We start from the raw sequence: 23,890 nt of genomic DNA, 5'->3' as shown, positions 1-23,890 counted from the left end.
AAAATACTTTCCTAGGTTACTCGCTTTGTGTTCCAGCTCATACATTTTTGGGAATGCACCGCATGGTGCTCCACCTCCAAGACAAACTGCGAGCCTGCAGAGAGAAATTACATTCCGCTTAACCAACACAGTGCCAGCTACTGCACATGAGCGACAGCAGCTTCCTAACACAGCATGCTTTTACCTCCTTTAAATCTGGGCTACACCCAGGACAGAAATGCCAGCTGCTAAAAATACTTTCTAAGGAGTTTAAATGAGACCTACATTTAACAATGGTTTTGTAAGGAAAAGGTCCGTGCCTAGCTTAGCATTAATTTTGGAGAAGGAGTCCAATTCTAATTACAAGAATCATCACACTGCCACGTCTGTAACTGAGCTCAGCTAAGAGGACATCATCCTTTACCACCGTTTGAATTAACAGGCATCAATTATAAGGCTGATTAAGCAAGAATGCAAGAAAAATGTGTAAGTCTTCAAATTGTTTTGGGTTACCTGGACCAGTGCCCATGAAAACACTGAATCATGCGGAGCTCCCCTGTATAGTACAGTCCAAGAAGTTTTAGAGTGGGGATACCCAGGATATAAACTGGAATGAGAAATTCCAATGAAAATAATGCAAATTATTGTCTCTGAAAGAGCCTTTTCTGGACATGGTATCTCTTTCAAATAGCTTTGCAGCACTTCCCTTAATAAGCTGTTCTCCCCAATGCAAATGAAATAAGCAACGGCCATTATTATCAGTCATGTTATTCACATGATTTTTCCATGTCCCTTTCTTGCCCAGTGGCAACACTCTAAAGCAATACCTGCATTATCCAGCATCAGCAGCTCACACAGCTCAAACTAAACCATAGAGCCATTTTTACTAGTTTTATGGTGAAGGACATGTTGAAATGGATCTGTTCAAAGATGCTTTCCCCTCTACTGAGTCACCTGCTTCCATAACCCCGTAGTTCAGGAGGTCCCACCCAGGCATGGATGAGGGCTCTTGAAGACTTCAGTTGGACATTTGCCCAACCAAAACATTTGTAGCTCTTCATCAGCACTACCACCACCGCACTCACTGCAGCTACTCCCCATGCCATCTCCACTATCTGTCCCGTGACAACACCTTCAAGCTCTCACCCACACAGAGGCAAATATATGTAGCTCAACTCAACTGCTCTGCAAGCACACATTCTCCCATCTGACACAAGGCAAGTGGGGAAATTGGTCTCTTCAGCAGCAACTTACTCTTAAGCAGCTTACAAATAATCTGACTGCTTTCTATCAGATCCTTTGGTTCCCTCTGCAGTTTTATTTTCAAGCTTGTTTCTGCTTTATTTCAACTATGCTTCCTACTAACTGACTATGCGTTTTTATATTTTAAGTGAAAAAAGTTAATCAAATGTGAATATGTATCCCATTGAGCAAAACTAAGTGTTGCAGAGCAAGATGGATTGGAAATCTGTTTAAATGAGATCTTAATAATTATTTTTATCATCAAGCGGCACATTTCAATTTACTGAAATTTAACACTAATTTTGCATTTTATTTATCTTACTGAAAAGGTTGCATTTTCACTGGCTACCAAACATTAAATTGCATTGATAAATAAAACCTTTACATCCAACTGAGCCTTCTTGCTGTCTGGGATGAACCACCATTTAATTTACAGTATAGCTAAACAAACACCTGACTAGACCTCAGCTTTTGTGTTTCGTAATATAATTGTTATTGATCTTTTTTAACTCATTTCTTTTAAGTGCCATTGGGATGGAAGAAAAATATTAAGATCAAATGCATAAGAAAATTTTGTAGAGTCACTTTCATTTTAAAAATAAAACTACCTTAAATTTTTTGTTTTCACTCATATATATAAATTGTACAACCTAAACCTGATGTAATAATATATATTCAGCAGTGAAGGAATTGCACCAAATAGTTTTGGTCACATCTCTTGGTATTTGTAATGTAGTGCAGCCTGGATAGACCTAGCTTAATGTGGGTACAGAAATCATCACAGACATGTGCAAAGCTCAGGAAGAACGAATATATTTGCTCCTCAGCAGCTAAGACAACACAACTGCTTCTGGTATCAGGTCATTCAGGTAACTAATACCCTTTTGTTGTCCTGCGTATGTACATACATCTACATCACTTCTACTAATGCCTTTGCAGAGCAAATCCATACCTTTCTTACTTCATTCAAACTTGAATAAATGGATTTTGGCCATCAAAAAATAGTATACTTGCAGGCAAAAGCTGATCAAACACTTCAACATCTCCAAGTTATCGACCAGAGAGATCTTTTGTCACAGCAAATACATATTGTTAAGTATTAAATATTATGTCTGTTGAATACAAGAATACAGATGTACACAGAAGACAGATTTAACTCTCAGAATGCAGTTCCACTATTTTAATGTGTTCTAACTGCAGACCACTTGCAAAAGTGGCATTCACACAATTGACGTAAATTTTAAGAACATATTATTAAGAACATAATATTAAGAACAAGAATATACAATATTTCATATTGTATGAAAAACAAACTGCTAAAATTAGATTTTTATTACATGCTTTTTCCCCCCCTTCTTCATTAATTAAATGTATCTTTCCCTTACCCATGTAGACCTGTTCCTCAGACCTTCCCAGAACAAGCTCTTTCAGTGTGGCTTATTGCCCATCCTACATCATCTGAAGGACACACTCTCCAGTATCAGTGTCATTTCTTCAAAACCATCACAACTGCTGTACTACTGTCCTTTCCATCATTTCCAGTCTGTGAATTCCTCCAAGCAGAAAACATCCTTGTGCGTGTCAGGCTGAATTTTATGCCCTTTCTCAGGCAGCTGGCCAGCGCAGGAGGGGTGACTCAAATTAACACAGTTAAAATCAGTAACAGATATACAGCAACTCAGAATTAATTCAGGATGTAATTTCATTATTCATTTAATATAATTGTGGGTTGCTGCCAAAAGGGATGCTCCTGTCGTCCCTACACCAGCAAGAAATTCCTTCCTCTCCTTCCCTTGCACCAGTTCGATAATGATGCAGGTAATGTGGCAAGTCAGATCTGCTTACTGCCTCCTCAGTTGTTTTTTCCAGGACTAGTTTTCACTTGGATAAGCGAACTGACTGATGAAAAGGCTCCTTTAGCTCCTTCTGTACCAACTTTTTTCTAAATCTGCCAAGTATAAAGACCTTGCTTTGAGATTTGATTGTAAGAAACTGGGGGGTTTGGCAGTGTTAGCTCTTCAGTTGAATCATGGAGCAGATAAAGTATGTGCTCATGACACTGCCAGATGATATGCAGGGGCCTGTGCTTAGCTTCAAGATATGCTAATCTAATCAATTTAGATAAAGTGCATACAGAATATAAGACAGAACTCAGTTTGCTAATCTACAATTACCCTACCTTGTTGTAGGGTACTATTCAGGATAAAGAAGAACTAAAGTTTCACCTCACAGCCTCTGAAAAGGACCATCAGACCCTCCAGCTCACTTCCCTGCTCCTCCGTCCCCCGTCCCCTTGCAGCTGTGACCCAAACCCTGCCTGAGGCAGGCTGGCATGCCTGATGGCAACATGAGCAGATTTAATGCTGGCTTTTTGCCAGGCTAGCTTTCTGCTCTTTCAGTGAGCTGAAGGAGCCTATCAGACAATCACATGAACATCAGGACTGACTCATGTAATGAGGACCAGACTGTAATGAGCTCTGGAGTGAGCTCCAAATCCTGCAGTCTATGTTGAGGATCATGTACAACATACAGAGTAGGCAAATATGCAAATGAAGTTGTTAATTCACTACAGTCTTCATGGTGCTCCCTGGATACAACTAACCAAGCCTATAAATTAACATCTAGTACACATAGCATGGGCATTCATGTTATAAATTTCTGAAATGGATAGAAGCCTTTTGATAAAGCAGGTAATAATGTCTTATTTCAGTGCGGGTGGAAACAGATATGGGATGCAGCAACTGACCACAAGAACATTCATAAACTTAAGAGAGCTTCACATCATGTATCTCAGAGTGGAAATCCATGATACCACAGACACTCCAACTAGGACATGTAGTTATTGTAAACAAAGCCCTGAAGATGTTAAAACAGAAAGATTTTACTTCTTTCAAAAGTAGCTGAAGATCTCAATTGAAGTGATTCAGTTTCAATACTCTAGTTCTGAATGAAGCGGAACCATCACATGGGTTTCACATTTAAGCCCTCCACATTTAGAAAGACTTGGTTACAACAGATTAATTCCCGATTTCATTCCCTAGAAACCAGCATGAGACCAAGACATACCACACCAAGGCGACAGTGAAGATAAAGCTGAGTACACCAAAGTCTAAAACTAATTCCTCGAGTAAGAACTACTAAGAGGAAGTTTCTCAGAAGTCTCTTCACAGCCTCTTCTGCAGGTGAAGGTGTCACAGCAGAGACACTGCAAGGTTTTCATTTACAGGATCTGAATGCAATAGCAGAACAATGTAGGCTGGAAGGGTCATCTAGCACAACCTCCTACTACAAGCAAGAGTAATTTCAAAGCTGGATCCAGTTGCTCAGGGCCTTACAGATTTGAAAATATCTAAGGATGTAGATTCCTGCATTACACACCATTCTCATCACAAAAAATTGTTTCCTTTTATCCAATGCAAATTTCCCTTGCTGCAGGTGGAAGATAGATGTATAAACAATGAGATTTTTAACCTGAAAATATCACAGAGCAGAATAAAAATAAAAATGAAAATCCAAAAGTAGTGACTGTTACAGCCACACATCAGCACTATTTAAAAATGCCCTTTCTAAAACTGTTTAATAATGAATAAGGAATCAAGTCAGATACTTCACATTAAAGGCGTAGATGGAGCAGAAATTCATCTCCTGGTAGGTTTTTCAGGGCAGATGTTAATATGTCAAAACAGCAGGTTTAACATTAAATTGATCCTCACCCCTGAAAAATATTCACTATTTTCCAGAATAAGAACACATGAAGAACTACACAGGATCCATGTAGCACAAGATCAAGTCTGATACAGTTCAAGAGCAAATGCCTAGGAAACAGCAAAAGAAGAGCACCAAGCAATACTTCCTCTTTGCTCATACATCCACACATACCTCAGACAAGCGCCAGTCTCTCTCAGATCCTGTAGAAGCTTCTTCCCTAGTGCACTGAAATGCTGTTGTTCTTTCTGAACACAGAGATTATTTATTCTTAGGCTTTATGAAAAACTGGTAAGGCAGCCTTACCCGTGAAATCTAGTTTGGTGCCTCTCTCCTTCCCTAACAGTTACATAAATGATGAACATCTTTACCTAATATACAGAGAATACACTTTCATCCCAACATGACAAAAAAAATAATTCAATATAACACACACTCCAGAAGATAAATCAACGACTAACTTTTTCTGACAGGCCATTTCAACAGCTCTGAGCAGCTATAACTTTCCAGAAGTCAGCATGTCTTGTCCAGAGAATGACTTTCCCAATGCAAGGCCCTTCGCAAACTGCAAGCATTACAACACCAGCCCTGACCCTGCAAAAGCCTGTTGATAATACCTTCTCTAAAGACAGGCTAGCTTGCCAACACTTACCTGGAGAGAAATTATAAAATATTTTTACCTGGTTTTAGTATTTCCTTCCTGTAATATTACATTCACATTTCTCCCATATTAACCTTTAAGCAGAATTTAGTTCAAAGACATTGCTGATGCAGTCATCTCAGAAATAAAATGAGAGCCCTAGTTAGTTCTGGATTGATTTTATTCACTCTGATATTACTTTTTTCCCCTCCCTCTCCAAACTTTTGCCTTATCTTTTTGGAAAATGGCAGATACATTTACCTACTCCATGTCCAGTATTGCAATTTACAGCCATGAATTCTAAAGAAACCCTCAAAAGAGATTTAAAATGTTCTGCAGGAGGGTAGTCATACCATAAGATGTAATTAAGACAGTATTAGTCAGGTGAATTGTGGTACTAACAGGTGCCAAATGCAATTGTGAAGAACATCATATTAGTTTAAGCCACCATCACAGAACCAAAGCATAGATTCTCTTTTGAGCCTCCTCCACAGCAATTTGAGCTAATGAGTTTTAGCTCAATGGTGGAGAGGTCTAAGAGCACCCACAGAGCATAACACAGTTATCTGTCAACCCCCAGTAACCCAATTACTCTGGATCATACATAATACTTTAAAGGTAAAATCATAATAACCCACCTTACCACAGAGTACTCCCTCACCATCTCAAGAGCCTGATTCAGCCTTGGGCACAAGCCATACCCTGCTCAGAAGCGAGGTGTCCCTGGGCAGACATCAGCCTCTCCCAGGGAGCAAGGTCCCCGAGGCCGCGGGCTCACACTGCAGCTCAGCACATCACAGCGGTTACAATGGGGGGGGTTATCTGGCAACACCAACAGAGCCCATTGCTCCTCTCCCTGCTCTTTCAACCTCCAAAGATCTCAAAGATTTGCAAATTGAGGTAATATCTTTCATTTAACTAGCTGGAAATAATGACAAGCTTTTGTGACCAAAAGCCCTTTTCCAAGGCAGGAGCAGATGTTAAACTAAAACACAACTCAAAGCACAATTCACCTGAGCAGTCTGTGAGTTTAAGTAAGTGACTTCTCTCTTTACAATTAAGTAAAGAAATTTTTAGCAAGGTGCTCTGAATCAGCCTAAAATGGCAAGAAATTAATTTTGTCAATGAATATGTGAACACAACAAGCCACAGGTAATAAACCACAAATAAATAGCACCTGTACATTGGAACACTGTCCAGTTTCCATGAATCCAAAACGTTCTCCTTCAGTCTGTCCTTTTCTAAATCCTATGGAGCAATTCCAAAATAACACTACTGCCACTGGCTGGTATTTTATTGTTGTATTATTTCTGTAGAAGCTGAAGCTGGAACTACCCACCACAACTCACTAACAGACAAAGAGGATACATCAGCTCTTGCTGTCACAGAAGTTTTAATCCTTCAATAACAACCACAAAATAGCAGCCACAAGACTGTACGAACTGTAGTTGACTTTACTAGGTATTTCCACCAAAACACTTTGTTGAGAAGTCACACTGATTTTGCCCAATGAAAAATGATCAGAGGGGCTCTTTCAGCCTGCCAGGCTTCCTATTCCTACTCCAACACTCGAAAGGATTTCTCTTCTGAACAGAGCTCTAGAGCTAAGCTTTCAAAGCCCTGTGAAAAGCTTTCTGATGAAGTGTTACCGCAGAATAAATCAGTCTAAATCCAGGGAATTGTTCCAACAGATTAAAACCTCAATGCCAAAAAGCGAAAAGATGGTTCTGCTCCTACTTTATAAATATCTCACTTTGTTTTGAGCCTGCCACCCACTACTTTCATTTGGTGGTCTTAGTCCTTTTATAAGAAAGGACAGTAAATAATGGGTTCATATATGCTCCATGCTAATAACACTTTATATGCTTCATCATACCCTCTTCAGAGATATCTTTTTGAGACTGAAGAGTTTTGATCTCTATCATTCTATACAAGGAACTAATTTCACACCTTTGATCATGCTTGTCAACCTTTTCAGGATCTCTCACAGTTTCACCAAGTCTTTAAGAGCGATGAGACCAGTACGCATACAGCATTCACAACACGGGTGCACTATGAATTTACACAGCAGTATGTTTGCTACTTTGATCACTTATTTTTCCACAAGCACCTAACTCTCAATTTGCTTTTCCAAACACCGAGATAGTATTTTGAAAGAATTGCCTATTATAACCCTCAAGTTTCATCTATGGCTGGAAAGCCAATTCAGAGCTCATCACTACACACATACAGTGGGGGCTGTTCTCCAGGTGCACTACTTCACTACACTGAATTTAAAATGCTATTTTATCACTCTGTGCCATAGGATTTTTCCATGTTTCCTCAAAGTTAACTCTTCTATTTACTATCATAAATTAATTTTTTTATCAACAAACATTGTCACCTCTCTTCTATTTATTTTTCTAACTTTGACTTCTCTGTGCTTTTGGCCTCCGCATCATTCTCTGGCAACACTGTGAAAACACTGTATAAAATAAATCTTCCTTCTGTCCGATTTACAGCTAAATTTTTATTGGATGTCCCAACAGTCTTCATGCTCTCAGAACTGCCAGTTATTCTTTACTCACCTTCTGTGCCACTCATGCTTTCATAAAGCTTTATTACTTCCTTTTGTTCCCCAAGTGGCTCCTTTCCAAGGTGCAAAGTCCTAAACTGTTTAATATCTCCTCCTCTTTCTTCTCATTCCATGCCTTTGCTCTCTCTTGTCACCTTTCTCTCTCTTTTCTAGTTCTCTCATACTCGAAGAATTTGCCAGAAATTATGCTGATAAAGAGCTCCAGTGTATATTACGTCTAAGATTTTACTGCTCTATAGGACCATTTTTCATGCTTCCTCAGGGAGATATATCAGGATTTCTCTTTAGAAATGTGCCTTAATACTGTCACGTACCTTCATAAATGTGCATGCAACCTTCCACATCACACCCTGCTTCCCCCACCACTCCCAGAATTAGGAATTTTGTTAAAAGCAGTTTATTACATCATTTTAAATCTAAGCTGTTCATATTCCTTGCCCTTGGCCTCAAGTTGACCTAGATTTTTACTATTTTTTTTTTTTAAATCAGCCCTTTTATGTACATTTTCTGCATTTGTGTATTAGCTACACTAAGTTAATGCCTGGAAGCTTCAAAGACAAAATTGTCCATCCACTACAGCAGTGGAGAAGTCCTACACGCCTCTACTTGTTCAAGAGCTTCAATCAAAAGAAGGACACAGTGGGAATCATTACAGACTCAGGCGTCCATTTCTTTTCAAAACGTGTTGATCTAATTTAGTTTCAGTAGTTCACCCCAATTTATTTTTAGGCTGTACTTTTGGATTTCTTGGACCCTTCAGGTAATGTTTCTTATGCTAATATTCAACACGGTAAAGTCAGAAGAGATCAGCTTCATTCATCTGTCTGACCCTCCTGCCTAGGACAGGAAAACAAATTTCTCTATACAATTCCTTCACCAAGCCATGCATGCTGGAATTGAGTGGTGCTGTTTCTCTTGGGATCTTTTGAGTCAGCACTGATTAACTTTCCATTTAATGAAGGGACCAACATTTTCCATTGCAACCTAATACACTCCTCCTGTTAAATATGCACCTCAGGTAGAGTTTAAATGTTTTGGTTTTCCTTCAAATGAAGCTGTAATCAGGGGAGAAACAGAGAAAGCCGTAAGAGCTCCAAGGCCACCTCCCCTGCAGTGACTCTGCAGCCAGTCTGGAGTAAATAAAACACACACACACCCTCCCCTTAACACCGCTGCCCTGCAGACAGATTGAAAGCTGTTTTCTACCTTTTATTACCCAATCACCAGTAATAAAACTCGTTGCTCTTCATCTAGCCACTGCACAAGAAAGAAACACAGCACAACATTGCTCAACCAAGCTCCTTACTAGACCAGCGGTGATGGCAATCACCAAATTGTGTTAATGCAGGTGCTCAGAGGAAAAGGCAGCAGCTGTCATTTTTGAGATGCAACTGCTCATCCCTTAAAAATGGTGAGTATACAGGTATACAAGTAAAAAAAAAAAAAAAATTATGGAACTTTCTAATAGCTGCACAGAAATCACTGCAGTCCTTGTCTGTTCAGTCAGATAACAGGAAGAGATCCCTCTCCTGCTGCAACTGCATTCATGAGCTTGGAGGCAGCAGAGCTCCCAACCAGCCCCTGGGAGCACACCACCTCCGCTCCCCACACTCTGGCTTTCCCTGTACCTTTTATTCACACAGATGCTTGAACCATGCTGCATGGATGCAGAGGCCAAGATTGCAGAACAAGTCCCTTGATTTATGGTAAGGTGATTGCAAGTCTTGAAAGCTAAGGCCCCAGACTATGAAAAGCAATTTGGAGTCTCTGCTGCCAGGAAGACCTGGGGTTCTCTTAAAAATGCAAAAGAAAATTTGAGTCTAGTGATTTATGATAGGATAAGAATACTTCAGACTTCACTAAAGAAAATGTTTAAATATCAGGATTTAAACTTTGTGAGCCTTTCCTTATTTGAAAGCTTCGACAATACTAAGACTGTATTCACTTAAGTAATTTTTAGGCCAACAAGGTGACTGATGATGGCTTCTATTTAAGCAGTTTATTTTAACGTGGAGACTTGATAAAAATAGCAGCATAAGTGCCATGTTTACAATCAATCCACAGCCCAGAATGATGTTTGAAGGCTAGAGATCTGAGAAAACATTAGTACATCACATCAAAGAAATCAAACTACAGAAAAGCAAAGATGCTTGCATTACAACACTTCTCAGTTCATGCAATTAATGCTCAGGTCACAAATTAAGCTTTCTGGTGCATACATTTCAAGCCATTTCAATCTTTTGCCCCACCAACTACTACCTACCAATCAGAGAATGTGAAGAGATTTATATTCTGGAGACCTCCATAAAAGGTTGAATAATATTTCTGCCTGAACAGTTCCTATTTTATGAAAATGAAGTACTGACAGTATTTCTCCTGCCTTTACGTAAAGTCTTAGATTCATATTCATATTCCTATTCTACTATGAATTTCTCCAAAGGTTACTATACCATACAATGCACAATATTCTATTTCTTAATTTTTTTTATTATTATTATTTTATTTTTACAGAGAGCACAAGCTTCTCTGGCTGTTTTATTGCTTTCATTGTTAAGAGACTGCTGTCTTTAACAAAGAAGAATGAAGCAATTAAAGTCAACGGGGGAAAAAAAGCAGTTATCTTGTGAAAGGCCAAAGGAAAAACCTTCACTATCCTTCTACTACTGACAAAAAAATATCTAATGCTCAGTGAATGCCTCCATCTGTCTGAGAAATCCTGTGCAACACAATTTTAGAAGCTGGTGTTTGAAGACTGTCTTATGCTTGTTTTGCAACCTCAATAAAACATTTTTAAAATGAGTTACAAAAAGATTAAGGTTTTTTTCCAGACAAAAACAGCTTCTCAGGATAGATGAGAAGAGCAGCTCAGCCTCTGTGCTGCAGCATCACTGCGCACACTTTTTCTGCTGGAAGCGCAGCAGAAACGCATTGCCTGGGAGCAGAACCAAGGATGCTGTTTGCAGCTCAGCCATGAGCAGTGTGAGCACACAGCTCACTGTCCCTTCCAAAGGCATCTTCTGCTCTGCGTCACAGCATCACAGACACCATCTGTTCTTCACTATCAAGGTTTAAGTGTCCTCCAGGAATTCTGCTCCCTTTGGGATATCACAGTTAATAAAAAAGCAGGACGACAGACTTCTAAGAAGTCTTTAGGGGTCACTGCACTGCCAAAAAACCCTGTGATCGGTGAGGAAATACCATTTTCCAACACCTAAAAACACCACCAAAAATGGAATACATTAATGTGGAAGAGGCACAGGAACCCCCTCCTGAGTAACCAACTGGTGAGCTCTACAAATTGTTTTAAAGACATTTTTATACTGGTGAGAGTGGCAGCATACATATAATTATAGCTGCCTCAAATTACCCTTGAAAACATTTCATTTAGGCAGTTACTACCAGGCATAACAATAAAAGCCATTTCTCATAGTGTAAGCTGAATCACTATCAGAAGGGCTTGATGGTCTCATTATACTAGTGAAGCTTCTGTTCTACGTGCGTGACCCGTCAGCCCTGGCACTGAAGCTATCGCTTCCCAGATTTCAAAGGACTGCTGAAATACCCAGATACAGGAGTTGTCATAAAGCCAATAACCCTCTATAACAGCAACTGTCAGGCTACCCAAAATTTGGGAATCACTGCCAACATTCCTATGCATTTGCAAAGACTTCATGAAGACAACATGAGAGTACACATCACACAAAATATATCAATTCATATTCAACATGCACGAACAGGAAACAAAAACCAAAACGGCAAAAAGCATTTGGTAAGAAAGGTGCAAGAAGTCTCCAGCACTGTCTTGGTATGACTGTCTCAGGCCAGAGAGGGGCCAGAAAGGCTGCATGCATCCATAGCCAGTCAGGTCATCTTTATTTAAAAAAATAAAATAAATAAATAAATAAAAATCTTCCATTCACCACCAAAAGTATAGTTATTTCAGAAAGTAAGAATTTTTTTGGGGGAGGAATGGCGTTTCCCACCCCAACACCTCCACCACCTATGCTCTCCAGCATGCCACAGAGCCACGGAAGATCAGAACAACCAGGATACTCCCCAAGGAAATCACGTCAGCAAAGGTCTCTTGACTTCCTTGCAGGCCTGGGGTATAAACCTGGAACACTAGCTGAGTGACAGGGAGTGCTGCAGTAAAGTCAATCACTCTTCGGGCAAGTAACATCTCTAAGCAAGAATCACATCTGAGATGGCTCCCTTCATTAGAGAACATCCGCAGAAAATTCATTCAGCAACTACTCACACAGAGCAGTCTGGACACTTACCCTCTTACCATGTGCAATACATCCAGACAAGCGTATATTCAAATGCAATGAATAACCTGAGCTAAAGGACAAAATCAACCTGCTTTAAGCCCCATTAGCTCCTTTTTTAAGGAACATTCTCCAACTGCAAGCATCACACTCAGCAATTGCACATAAATAACCCTTCTTGGTGTAGAAACCAGGAGAAATCCCAATGATTTATATTTTCTAAGATTTGGAATGCTGCTGAAAAGATCAGAGATAGCGTTTGTGAGCAAGAGAGATCACACAAGCGATGGGTTTCCTGAAGCTTGACTGGCAGCAGGACTTAGACTTTGTATTGTTTGTGGCATTTTAGTGGAAGTTTAGAAAAACCTTGTGAACCCTGGAATCACAGCCAACTTGCCTCAGCTCCTCCTTCATGTGGCCAGCCCCATGACAAAGTCCAGGAGCAGAATAGCTACGAGTTCCAAGACCATTTAAAAACAGCTACAAATGCACAGATTAAGTGTCTAAAAGATAACAAACATCTGGGTACTGCCCAGCTGGTGCACTGCTTCTGCTCAGTGTGGTCAAAAGAATGTTTTAAACCTTCACCCTCTTACAGCAAGACCCCATGTACTGCCAAGTTCCCAGGCTGGGGTACAACTGAGTTGCTACAACACACAGACCCTATCACCACTTTTCCCTGGGGAGGGAGGCCTTGCTTTTTTTTTTTTTTTTAATATGTCACTGAAAAAGTAAATAAATAAAACTGACACTTAGCTCTCCAAAAACCCAAATTGCTTTAACTTATTCCTGGAGGCAGAGACATTCTGAACGTCTTCATTAACTCTTTTGTACAGACAAAGCTACAACCTCCTCTGTGCTTTTGTATTCACTCTGCTGGAAAATTCCAGCCCTTTTTGCAATTTAGACATTTGTGTCGAAATCTTCATGATGGTGGGCCAGTAACTGAAAAATTGCAGTTGACAGTCCCAGATTACTCTGTGCTGGCTCCTCAGTCATAATCATTCAATTATATGACACAGCAGTATGAATGAGCTGGTACCAAACACTACAAAGTGACAAATGCACCAGTTGTAGCCAGGAAGACAATGTTACAACCCTGCATTTGCAGACTGACACAGGCAAGCGCAAGGTCTCACCAAGGAGACATCTTGAATGACAATCTTCTAAACAACTCCTCCTTCGTTTCTTCCAACACCATAACAGCAGCTATAGCATTTGCTTTATACAGGTATTGTACTGTGTAAAATGCTGAAGAATAACACACCTCCTTTTAAAGCAATGTCCTTGCTGCAAACCAGAAGCCAGCAGACCTGTGGTCCCACAGTTCAGCTCCCAACTCCAAGGTATTCCCAGGCTCCCCACACACTGAGATCTCAGCAACACAACCATACTTACCTTTGCAGGAATGGAACTAAGAGGCCACTCACTGCCAGGTGATCTGGCAAATTATTTATTAGCCAAACATGAACCAGATGGAATACCTGCAGAGTGTTCCATCCATTTACTGCTAGAAGTAACCAAAAGCATTTAGGGCATACAAGCTCCCTTACTGACTTTTTTTTTTTTTTTTTAAATAATGAATGTTTCCAGTTAACTTTTTATCTTAAAAATGTCAGGAAAGTACAATTTTGTTCTGTGGCTGAGCTAATCCATGTGCAAATTTTCACCAAGCTCTAAGCCTTTCTCTCTGTCAGCTCACGGATAAAGCTCAATTGCATTGTAAAATGAGAAAAAAAAATAATCTTCCCTGGCTTTCCTGAGGACCATAAGAAACATATTTGGCAACTTCTTCATCTGGGCTGAAGGAAAAAAAGAAGTGGAATTTGTAACAAGGACCATTGATTTGATGAAAACCATGTCAGAATGAACTACATGAGCAAAATAGCAAAGGTAGAATACTATACAACAGTTAAAAGCGTCGCTATCAACTGTGTGCTTGCTTGACACTCCCAACACTGTTATATTAATTCTCCAGCCATGGCAGAGACAAACCATGCAGCACCTGAACTGGCAGACACCAAAAAAGCAGACTTAAACCACCCCCCAAGCCCCCATCTTCTACCATCTGGAAAATAAAGCACAAAACCACTTATAAGCCCTCCTCTTCTGGAAGGAAATAGGCCAATCCAAGTCATATAAACATACATTTACGCAAGTCAAGTTTTTCTTTCTGCCCATGCAAAGGTAGAAACACCTACACAAACTGGAAAAAAACCAGACCTTATTGGCTAAGCAATACATTTCAAAGCTACCACAGCCAAAAGAAACTGTTAAAAACAGAAGCATCTAACTTCAGTTCTCCACACAAAGACAACCCAAAAACCCCCTCAGCAGAAAGCTGTTATTATGTATGACAACAGAACTGGTGAATCTGGATATGAATTTTCAAGAACACAGCTGAAAAGCCTATTTAGTGAACAAATTTCATTAAAGACCTATATTCTTTGTATTTAGGAAACTTAAAGGTACATAAATCCCAAATATTTCTAGCGTTTACAAAACACTACAAGGGCATCAGTAGCAAAATTTGTTAATTTCTAGTTATGTATTTTTGAAATATTTATGATGCAATTGTTCCTAATAAATTAGAATAAAGTCCATATATAGGATAAAAAGTAATACTAGATCCCTATTAATTTACATAACTGCACTAAAACCTACTCCTTCACTGTCTTTGTTTAAAGAATTCCAGATATTAACCCACAGTCATATTGGTTTTCTGCCTTGGTACAGTGAAAGAGTCCGAGAAGCAGTCACAAAATCAATCAAATTAGTACCTAGGTGCAATTCATACACCAAGTCATACTAATCTAACTACAGCATCAAATTCATGCCAATTTGAAATAAAAAGTGCAAGTCTGTGCACAGACACTTAGACTGCCTTCAGTCTAGACTACAGTTGAGCCTGTAAGGTCACAATTTCAATCATCAGCAGCAAGCATAGAAATATGCACTTATCTAACTGAATTGATTCCAATTAAACCCACACATTTGTATACTATCAGTACAGCAACACTAAATCAGCATTAATTTGTAATTTGCTGGGTTCATTTCCAGCCAGATCTGTTTCCAGACTGGATTCGCTGCACAGCCGCAGGAGTGCTGGAGGGGAGCATCAGACAAGGCTGCGAGGATGGGCAGAACCTCTCCGTTCACAGGGGCGTTGATGGCTGTGGGTTTATAGCAGTGACAAAACTGCAATACAAGGTAACATTCAGATAGCCACTGAACTTTGGCAGCTCTGCAGCTAGAAGATAAATGGGAGAGCCCTCCCCTGGACTAATAACCAGCTGAAAACAGACGACAGAAGGTAGGCATAAATGGTCAGTTTTCACAGGGAGGGAGACTGCAAGGAGCCTTTTGCAGTGCTCTGCTATACACTGTATTCATAAACAATCTGGAAAAAAGGGCAAGGAGTGGAGTGAATATAGGCTATTCTGACAGTAAAGAGTAGGGCTGACTGAAGACCTGCAGAAAAACCCTGTGAGGCTGAATAATGGGGAAATAAAATAAGAGAAGAAATTCAGTGCAAATAAAGTAGCAGGCCAAAGAAAAATCACCCTAATTTCACATACAGAGTGATGTGCTCCAAACTGATCATTAACATTCAGAAAGTCTTACTGGAGTCATGACAGACTGATAAAAGCATCAGCTCGCAGCCATTCAACATATTAAAAAAAAATAAACCTAATGTTAGGAAATGATTGGTAATTAAACCGCCATATAAAGCTACAGAATGTCTGCAGCTTAAATCCTGGATGCAGTGCCTGTTCCTTCATTTCAAGATGACATAATGGAAGAGGAAAATATTTTTAAAGAGGAAACAAGGTTTGAAAAGATGAATAATGAGAAATAATCAATTAAGCTAGAGTTATTCTGCATGGAAACAGAGATTACTGCAGTGACATACGACAGAAGCCTATAAAATCATCAGTTGCATGGAGAAGGTAAACAGAGATCAGTTGTTCACTGTTCCAAACAATACAAAAGCTAAGAGATAGGAAATGAAGATTACATCTGTCAAGTTCAAAAGAAAACAAGCAGAGGTAGTTAGCACCTACAACACTATTTTGTGCTCTGGAAGGTCTGTCCTGGGATGTGTCAGTGCTATACATTTAAATGGACTGGAGACACGGGCAAGTCCCCAAAAGAAAAATACATTAACAAAATAAAAGCAAACAACATCTACCTCTTGACATCCTGCAGCTGATGAGAGACAAGAGGGCTATCAGACAAAGGTTTATATAATTTGCCCTGACCTTATGCTCTTCTCTTTGGTCGTTGTCAGGACAGGACAGCAAACAAGATGGTTCCACCTGATTCTATGGCTGTTCTTACCCTACAAAAATCAATTACATCTCTGGTACTCCTTAGCCCTTCTTTGAACTCACTCAACTTGCTTACCTGGCAAAAGCTGATGTTCTGGGGAGATGGGGACACAGGGGGGCTGGATTAGTGCCCTGCTATTTAACAAACTGAACTGGTTCAGAAAAACATCCAGTAAATGCTGGAGTTGGTATGAGACAGAGCAAGAATAGGACCAACCCTTTTGCGTGCCAACCAGTCATTAAATCAGTTTAAGATGTAACACGCAGCTTCATCACCAAAATACAGATGAAAAGGAAAGCAGTAGGTTGCCTATATCCTCTATTCGAACAGGCAGGGAAAAGCCACAATTCCAGATCTTGTGGGAGGAAAAAAAAAAAAAACAGGGGGCCAGTTTCACATTTTTAATCCATCTGGTAATTACAAAGAGAGTCTGGTTTACATACGACTGAATAGCAAAGGTTACATTAAAATTAAATATTGCCTTTATAACCTCTACTGTATTTATACTACGTAAAGCAAGGAACACCCCTTTGGGGAACTAAAACCCGTTGTAAATTCAGAAATGCATCCAAGTCTGCTAAGGACGACAGCCAAATGAAAACAAAGCTATTCCTCCCTATGCTTCCCACAGCATCAATCTGATTACTACATTAAATGGTGCTACCTCAGTCACAAAAGCCAAGGGGATATGACCAGACAGAAAAAGGTGAATGATCAATAAGAATATATTATTAAAAATCCAGCAAGTCCCATTTACAATTCAGAATTTACAAGAATAGAACTGAAGACCAAGTGAGATGATTAAAATCTCTCATCAACTCTGATTTGCACAGTAGAAAGCACAGTCACCCAGTCCTTCCCATGTCAGGACCAAATCACAACTGCTTTGCTTAATAATTGACCTGATCTGGCCAGAACATTGAGAATTCCCAGGGTAAAGCAATACAGAATTTTCTTATTCCTCCAAAACCACATTCATATGAAAATAAGACCACTGAGATGCATCAAGACACATACCAGGAACATTTTCTTCAACAATACACAGAGAAACAGTAGCAAAACAGTCCTCTCTTCTCCTTGAACTATGGCAGATTAAACCAGACTGTAATAATTACGGACACAAATAGTCTTAGCCAGTACTGCACAACTGTCCAACATGAGGCTTAAGAGTCATAAGCAGCAGAGGCATATTTACTTTTAGCCAAGATACAGATGACAGATGATGAGCACAAGATAAACCCTGATAACGGAGGGTTATGGTGTCAGCACTGCCTACAGAAATAGAACTCACTGAGTGTTTGGCTTTACTTTTTTCCAGGAAGCAACAGTGGTAGCAATCCAGCTGAGCTATTATTTGCGAGAATGACAGGTAAATAATTAAAAATTAAAATCCCTATTCTGTTACACAGGAAAACTGAACCTCCCAAAAAATTAAAAGGTGTTTTGCTTTCTCCTATATTTTTTTTTTTATTTTTGTGCTTAGACTATATTATGACCATAATTTTTTGAGCTTCTTACTAAAAATACCATACCTATATATTACTACTTAGCTATAACGTTTGCCTTGAGCATGCAACAGAGGAATGTTTAAGAAAACTGTCCTAGAAGCATCTTTAAGAAGATTTCCTACTATATCTTTAAGGAACCAAAATATATGTTGTATGTAATAAAGCCTCTGAAATCTAAATGTACCATTACACTTACGCTTTCCAATGAAAACCACTAAAGAGCCTGTCATGTATGACCAATGTGAAATATGAGCTGCCAACAGAAGCACTGGAGAATATTTCTGAAGGTGATCTGAGATCAGGAAAACACAAATTAAACAGTTTTGTTAATGTCAATTAGTTTTTAACCTTAGATACAAAATGAGTAGCTAGGAATGTAATTATAGCCTCCAATAATGTTGCTTCCAGCAGCTGTTTAATTTTCATTTTATAACATTTCCAGCTTCTACATTCTACATTCCAGCATTTGCAAACATGTCAATATCACCCAAGTATGGCCCACACTAAGTTTCTGCCCTCAAGACAAGTTTCAGTGATTTGCGTGCCGTGTGCAAGCTAAGTTTCAAAATCCCAAACAAATAAATGAAATTGGAACAGTCATTGCCAGTCCTGAGCTGTCTCCACAATTCCAATCCAATGGCTAATAATCCAAATGAATCCTAGTGACTGCCTTGCTTCTTCAGGAGTCTATCCCCAATTCAGTAAGACACAAACATTTGGCAAGTCCTGCTCCCCTAGTCCAAGTTATTTTGCTAGAAAAGCTCCACACTGATTTTAAACTCAGCTCTGAGACTTTACATTACCTTTTTACTTTTCACCATAGACTGGTGCTAAACGCCGTTTGACAGGCTCCAGGATTTGGAAGACTGTTGTCCCTTTGTTTCTACAGAAAAGGAAAGGCAGAAGCTAAAGTAATGAGCCCCCAAGTCCTCCTATCTGAACACGGGAGACTCATGAGTGTGCCTGACACAGGAAGCACAAGTGGATTCTTCTTTACTTGTAATCCCCATCTTCTCATCACCTCGGTATTCAAGCACAAAAAACTCTCTGGGCTTCCCAGATGCAACCCCCGACACGTACCAGACCTTTCCTATTTGCCGGAGCAAACACGCATGTGACTGAGTCACCCCAGTTCTGCTACAAACTTTGACTGGGATTCAACGTGTTGCGACCGCACTGTATTGCGACTTGATCACGCAGCGGTTCCAGACTCCTCAGACTTGAGAGGAATCAAAAACCAGATCAGACACCAGGCTCTCAATTGGCAGTGCAACACCCCAAGCAAGGCATGGCCACTGAGCCAGCTGACGGCACTCCCAACGCCTCCTGGGAAGCCAGTGACAGCACTACACAGCGTCATTTGTTTTGTAACACCGCATTTTCTGCGCCGGACTTTATAATGATGATTTTTAAGACAGCAGAAGCATCTGACTTTGCTACAATGTTTTGAACTACTCCCTATGACTTACACTAAATATAAAAAACCAGAAATGGACATTGACCTGAAGTGATGATGCAAGTCAACAAAAAAATTTTTACAAGCTATTCCTTGCTCATTCACATACTGACAAGACTGTACTAAATTGAAGAAAAACGCCCTCTTTTCGTTGTCCAAAATAAATAATACAACAGAGAATTTTGAGGTCTGAATATCAGAAAGAAAAGCTACATATGAGAGCAAGCAGGAAGCCCAGAGCACTCCTGTCCATTAGTTACATGAAAAAAATAATCTCTGCAATAAAACCAGGGGCAGTTTCGAGGCGTTTCTCTTCGTCCCCAGCGAAGCCCTTTATGACGAGGGATTATCTCCTAAACCCAGCTCCGTGAGGGAGCGGTACTTTACCCCGGCGTCTCGTAACGGCAGAGGAGCCGAACCCAGCCCGCCCTCCCTCAGTGGCGGCCCCTCGCCGGGTGACGCCGGCGACAGCGACGGCCCGGGCCCCTGCGGGCTACGGCCGCCTCAGCGGGACCCGCCCGGAGAACACCCCCCGCCCCCGCTCAGGTAACCCGCGCGGCGTAACCATTCACCGACGGCGCCCCGGGCTCGGGGAGCGGCGGCAGCGCAGGGCTCGGCGGGACAGACGGTGCCCCCGGGCGCGGCCGCCGCTGACCCTGGCCCACCCGCGGAGCCGCCGTGCGGCACCTGCTGCCGAGCGGCAGCCAAGCGCCTCGGTGCCGCTGCGTGGGCACCCAATAGCAGCGGAGGACGCGCGGGCCCGGCCTGGGGGTGTACCGGAGCCGCTGCCGGAGCTCACCTGGACGGCAGGTACCTCAGCACCTCCGGCCGCCGCGGCATGCGGGGCACTCTGCGCCTGCGCGCTGCGCTGCGGAGGCTGCACATGCGCGGGTGCCCGGGACTACAAACAAGATGGCGGCCGGGCGGTGAGCTGGTGCTGAGCGTCATCTTGGGGATAGTTCCTCCGGCACCGCCCTCCGCCCGGGCCCCGGCCACCTCTGCCGGGCTGCAGGGGCCCGCCCGGGCGGGAGGCGGTGCCGCTCCCCCGGGCGCAGCGGCGTCTCCTCAACGGCGCCGGCCTCCCCACGCCTCTGGTGTGCGACCCGGCCGGGCCCAGTTCTTCCCGCCTCGGCCCCTCCTGGCTCTCACAGCGGTCGCTGGAGGGCACAGAGCAGCATAGGGCTCCCCGGCGGGCTGGGCGCGCTGCCGGGCTACCGAAGCCCCAAGCACACGCTTGCCCGTGCGTCCCAGTGGTGAGCGAGGTCGGGGCAGCGACCCACCCCGGGAAGCTGGGGCTCGGCGTCACCGAGGCCGGAGGCAGGCGAATTGCAAGCTAAGGGAGCCTGCCTGCAGCTAGCCGTGGAGCCTCTCCAAACCCGAAACGCCTCTTGCGTTGGTTTTAGTTAGGTTGGTTGGTGGGGTTTTTTTCGCCTCCAGAGGCAAGACTAGTTTCTTGGAAGGCCAAACAAATCTGCTTGTTCCTTCCCCCACTGGAGATTCTGGCAACGTGCAAGTGTGAGTGTTGGGGGAGCCCTGCCCGCGGTCACGGTTATCCCCCTGTACCCACTGCCTGAGTCCATGAAGGCAGCCATCCCCAACGGACAGCAAGCTCTATGCAACCCCTGGCGTTTCCAGCTGTGCCCCGAAGGGGTGCGTGTGCTGCCCTCTACCGCCTGCTGCCTGCCTGCCCCTCTTCGGGAGCGTCTCCAAGTGGAAATACTTGGTTCCCAGGTCAGTGTGGCATCCCCAGCACATCTCACCTTCCCTTTAGTAGGGCCCTGTCACAAACATTTAAAAACGAGGTATTGCCAAAACTTAATCCATATTCTGGTTTCTGGTGCCACCCAGTGGTGCTGCATACTGCTTCTACCTCAGTTCTTAAGTAATTCCAGGCTGTTACTGAACAGCAACGGCAGAGGGTAGGCAGAGCTGAGATGGTATGTAGGTAAACCATTCCCGAGTGCATTCCCAGCCCTGGACCACACTTCCACTGAGGTCATCCCAGCCCTACACAGCACCACTAAGTGCCTTGTGCTCCACTCCCCTTATCTCTGAGTCTCAGCCCTCCCTCACACCACTCCTCTGAATGAACCACCTGTGAAATCCTGCCACCTCCCTCAGCACCAGCTGCTACTTTATCACCTTTTCCCACTTACCTGTTATCTCTAGTAATTTGTCAGTAGTTTCTCCCACCCTATCCAGCTAGCTGAATATCAGGCCAGGGCCTTCTCATTTGCCAGCAGTCCCCACCTTTGAGGTGATACCAGAAGAAGCTGCCTTAGTGGGGAAGCTTCCACTCACACAGTTGCAAGTACTTGCAGCCTAATCTCCTGCCACCAAAACCCAGTGAGGGCAATACAGGGAATGCACAGGGAGGTATTTCACGTAAATAACACCCCTGTAAGCAGGCAGACAAGTCCAGCTCTTTGGTTTTGTTAGGCACATGATGCTTCCCAGGGGTTGGTAGCAAGGTGGAGTATGTTGGTTGTCTCTCAGGCTCCTGGTGCTGGAGTGAACCCAGCTCTTGCCCGAGTCTCAGGTCTTTCGAGACAACCCTGCAGATCTGCGTGATCCACCTCAATGATCTACTTCATTGTAGGTCACAGTATTGAATGCTAAGTCAAGTCTGCTTCCTGGGAGTCAGATTCAGTTCAGAACCACAGAGTTAGGCAGAATTACACACTCACTCAAGCCTGGAGGCAAGCAGCGGTCTGTTTTGCCAGCCAAGATTGGTACAACTCTCCCAACGCACCCATTCATTTATAGTGCACCATTGCTTGGCTTCACCAGAGCTATGTATTGAAATTCAGGTGGTATGATTACCATCTCTCCCATAAGTTTCCTAGCTCAACCCAGACACATTCCCCTTCTTTTAAGGAACTGCCAACAAAAAAACAGGATTCAAGGTGAGTGTGCACTTACCACAGAAGGTACCTAAAGATAGTATCCAGGTTCAGCTGAGAGTCCAGGTCATCAGGCAAGTTCATGGTGATAAGGCAGGTCCAAGCCAATCTGCAGAATTGGGGTCAGGCCTGGTGAGAATAACCAGGATCAAATGCAGCCCAGTGATTGCTGGGCAGGTCCATGGGCATGAGGCAGGTACAAGATCAAGCTGGAAAGTCAGTCTGTGGGTCAGGATCAGTTTGGGCCAGGCATAGCTGAGGCAAGGCTAGAGAATGGTTCTCTTATAGCTCAGACAGGGACTAAAGGCCCAGGTCTGAGCTTAAACGGGACTCCTGGGTGCATGGGTAGGATGTGGGTGAAAGGCCCAGATGAGGCTGGTCAGGGCCTTTAAGGCTTATTAGTATACTGAGGGCCCTGGCAGTACCTCCTAAAAATCTGTGTATGGGATTACCCTGTGCACTGTGCATGGGTCTGATACCCACTCCCTGCTCCTCACACACAGCATTGCCAGATTCCCCTCTTGCAGCTCCCTCCTGGGAGCCTCCAACAAGTCTTGGAGCACTTCAGGTAGGTAGTACCAGCTGTACCTGCTGTACCTTGCCTACAAGGGCAGTGATTTTCTTTCAGGTCCCTCTTAAGATGTGAGAAGTGTGCAGTAAGCGATCACTGGGCACCACCCAGCCCCTAAACATGTTGGCTAAGATGGCCCTGTGATGGACCTGAGTGTACCAACAGAGGCCTGAGTGGCCCTGACCAACCTCCCCTGGGACCCCCCAGCCATGGGTCCAGGAGCCCCATTCCAGCTCAGCCCTGTGCCCTCCCTCCCTGCCTGAGCTATGGTTGCAGGGGGTACCTGTCTCCAGCTGTGTCTCTTGCTTCAGCTCCTGGCTGGACCTTGGCTGTTAAGTAGTTTATCTCTTGGGCAGAATCCCTTCAATGTACGTTATAGCCCACCAACCTTAATTGAGCAATTCTTTTTTTCTGATTTACTTTTGTTTCATACAGATATTTTTTCATATAAAAGCATTTAAAGAATAACATGCCTAGTGCACAGGCCCAAGTATAACTCTAGCTCTTCATGATACTGTTGTTCTTGCCTGGACTACCAAGAACAAGAGGGGAAGGAAGAGGGGTAAGTGTGGACCTGTGCAGGCACTACATGCAGAAACAGTCAGTACCACTGCTTAAATTTTTAGTTCTTATGTAAACTAAATTGGCTGTTGAACAGAGGTGGAAAGAGGGGAATTTCCCACCACAAGACTGTACAATCATTGCAATAGT

The 23,890-nt window shown here is 42.5% G+C and overlaps 2 protein-coding genes across 3 annotated transcripts in view; both read right to left on the bottom strand.

The window, feature by feature from the left end:
- NDRG3 (NDRG family member 3) overlaps positions 1 to 20,596 on the bottom strand; it is a 60,409-nt gene extending 39,813 nt beyond the window's left edge. For both annotated transcript variants that reach the window (XM_049816262.1, XM_049816263.1), the window contains exons 1-2: positions 20,505 to 20,596; positions 19,053 to 19,132 (exon numbers count right to left, since the gene is read on the bottom strand). The gene's annotated coding sequence lies outside the window, so the exon portion shown is untranslated. The remainder of the gene's footprint in view (positions 1 to 19,052; positions 19,133 to 20,504) is intronic.
- Positions 1 to 23,890, bottom strand: part of RBM39 (RNA binding motif protein 39) — a 278,284-nt gene that overhangs the window by 238,897 nt on the left and 15,497 nt on the right. The gene's annotated exons all lie outside the window — the stretch shown is intronic.

The sequence above is a fragment of the Accipiter gentilis genome, chromosome 14, assembly GCF_929443795.1.
Source record: "Accipiter gentilis chromosome 14, bAccGen1.1, whole genome shotgun sequence".
NCBI classification, from domain to species: Eukaryota; Metazoa; Chordata; class Aves; order Accipitriformes; family Accipitridae; genus Astur; species Astur gentilis.
This window is presented reverse-complemented; position numbering and strand designations above follow the sequence as displayed.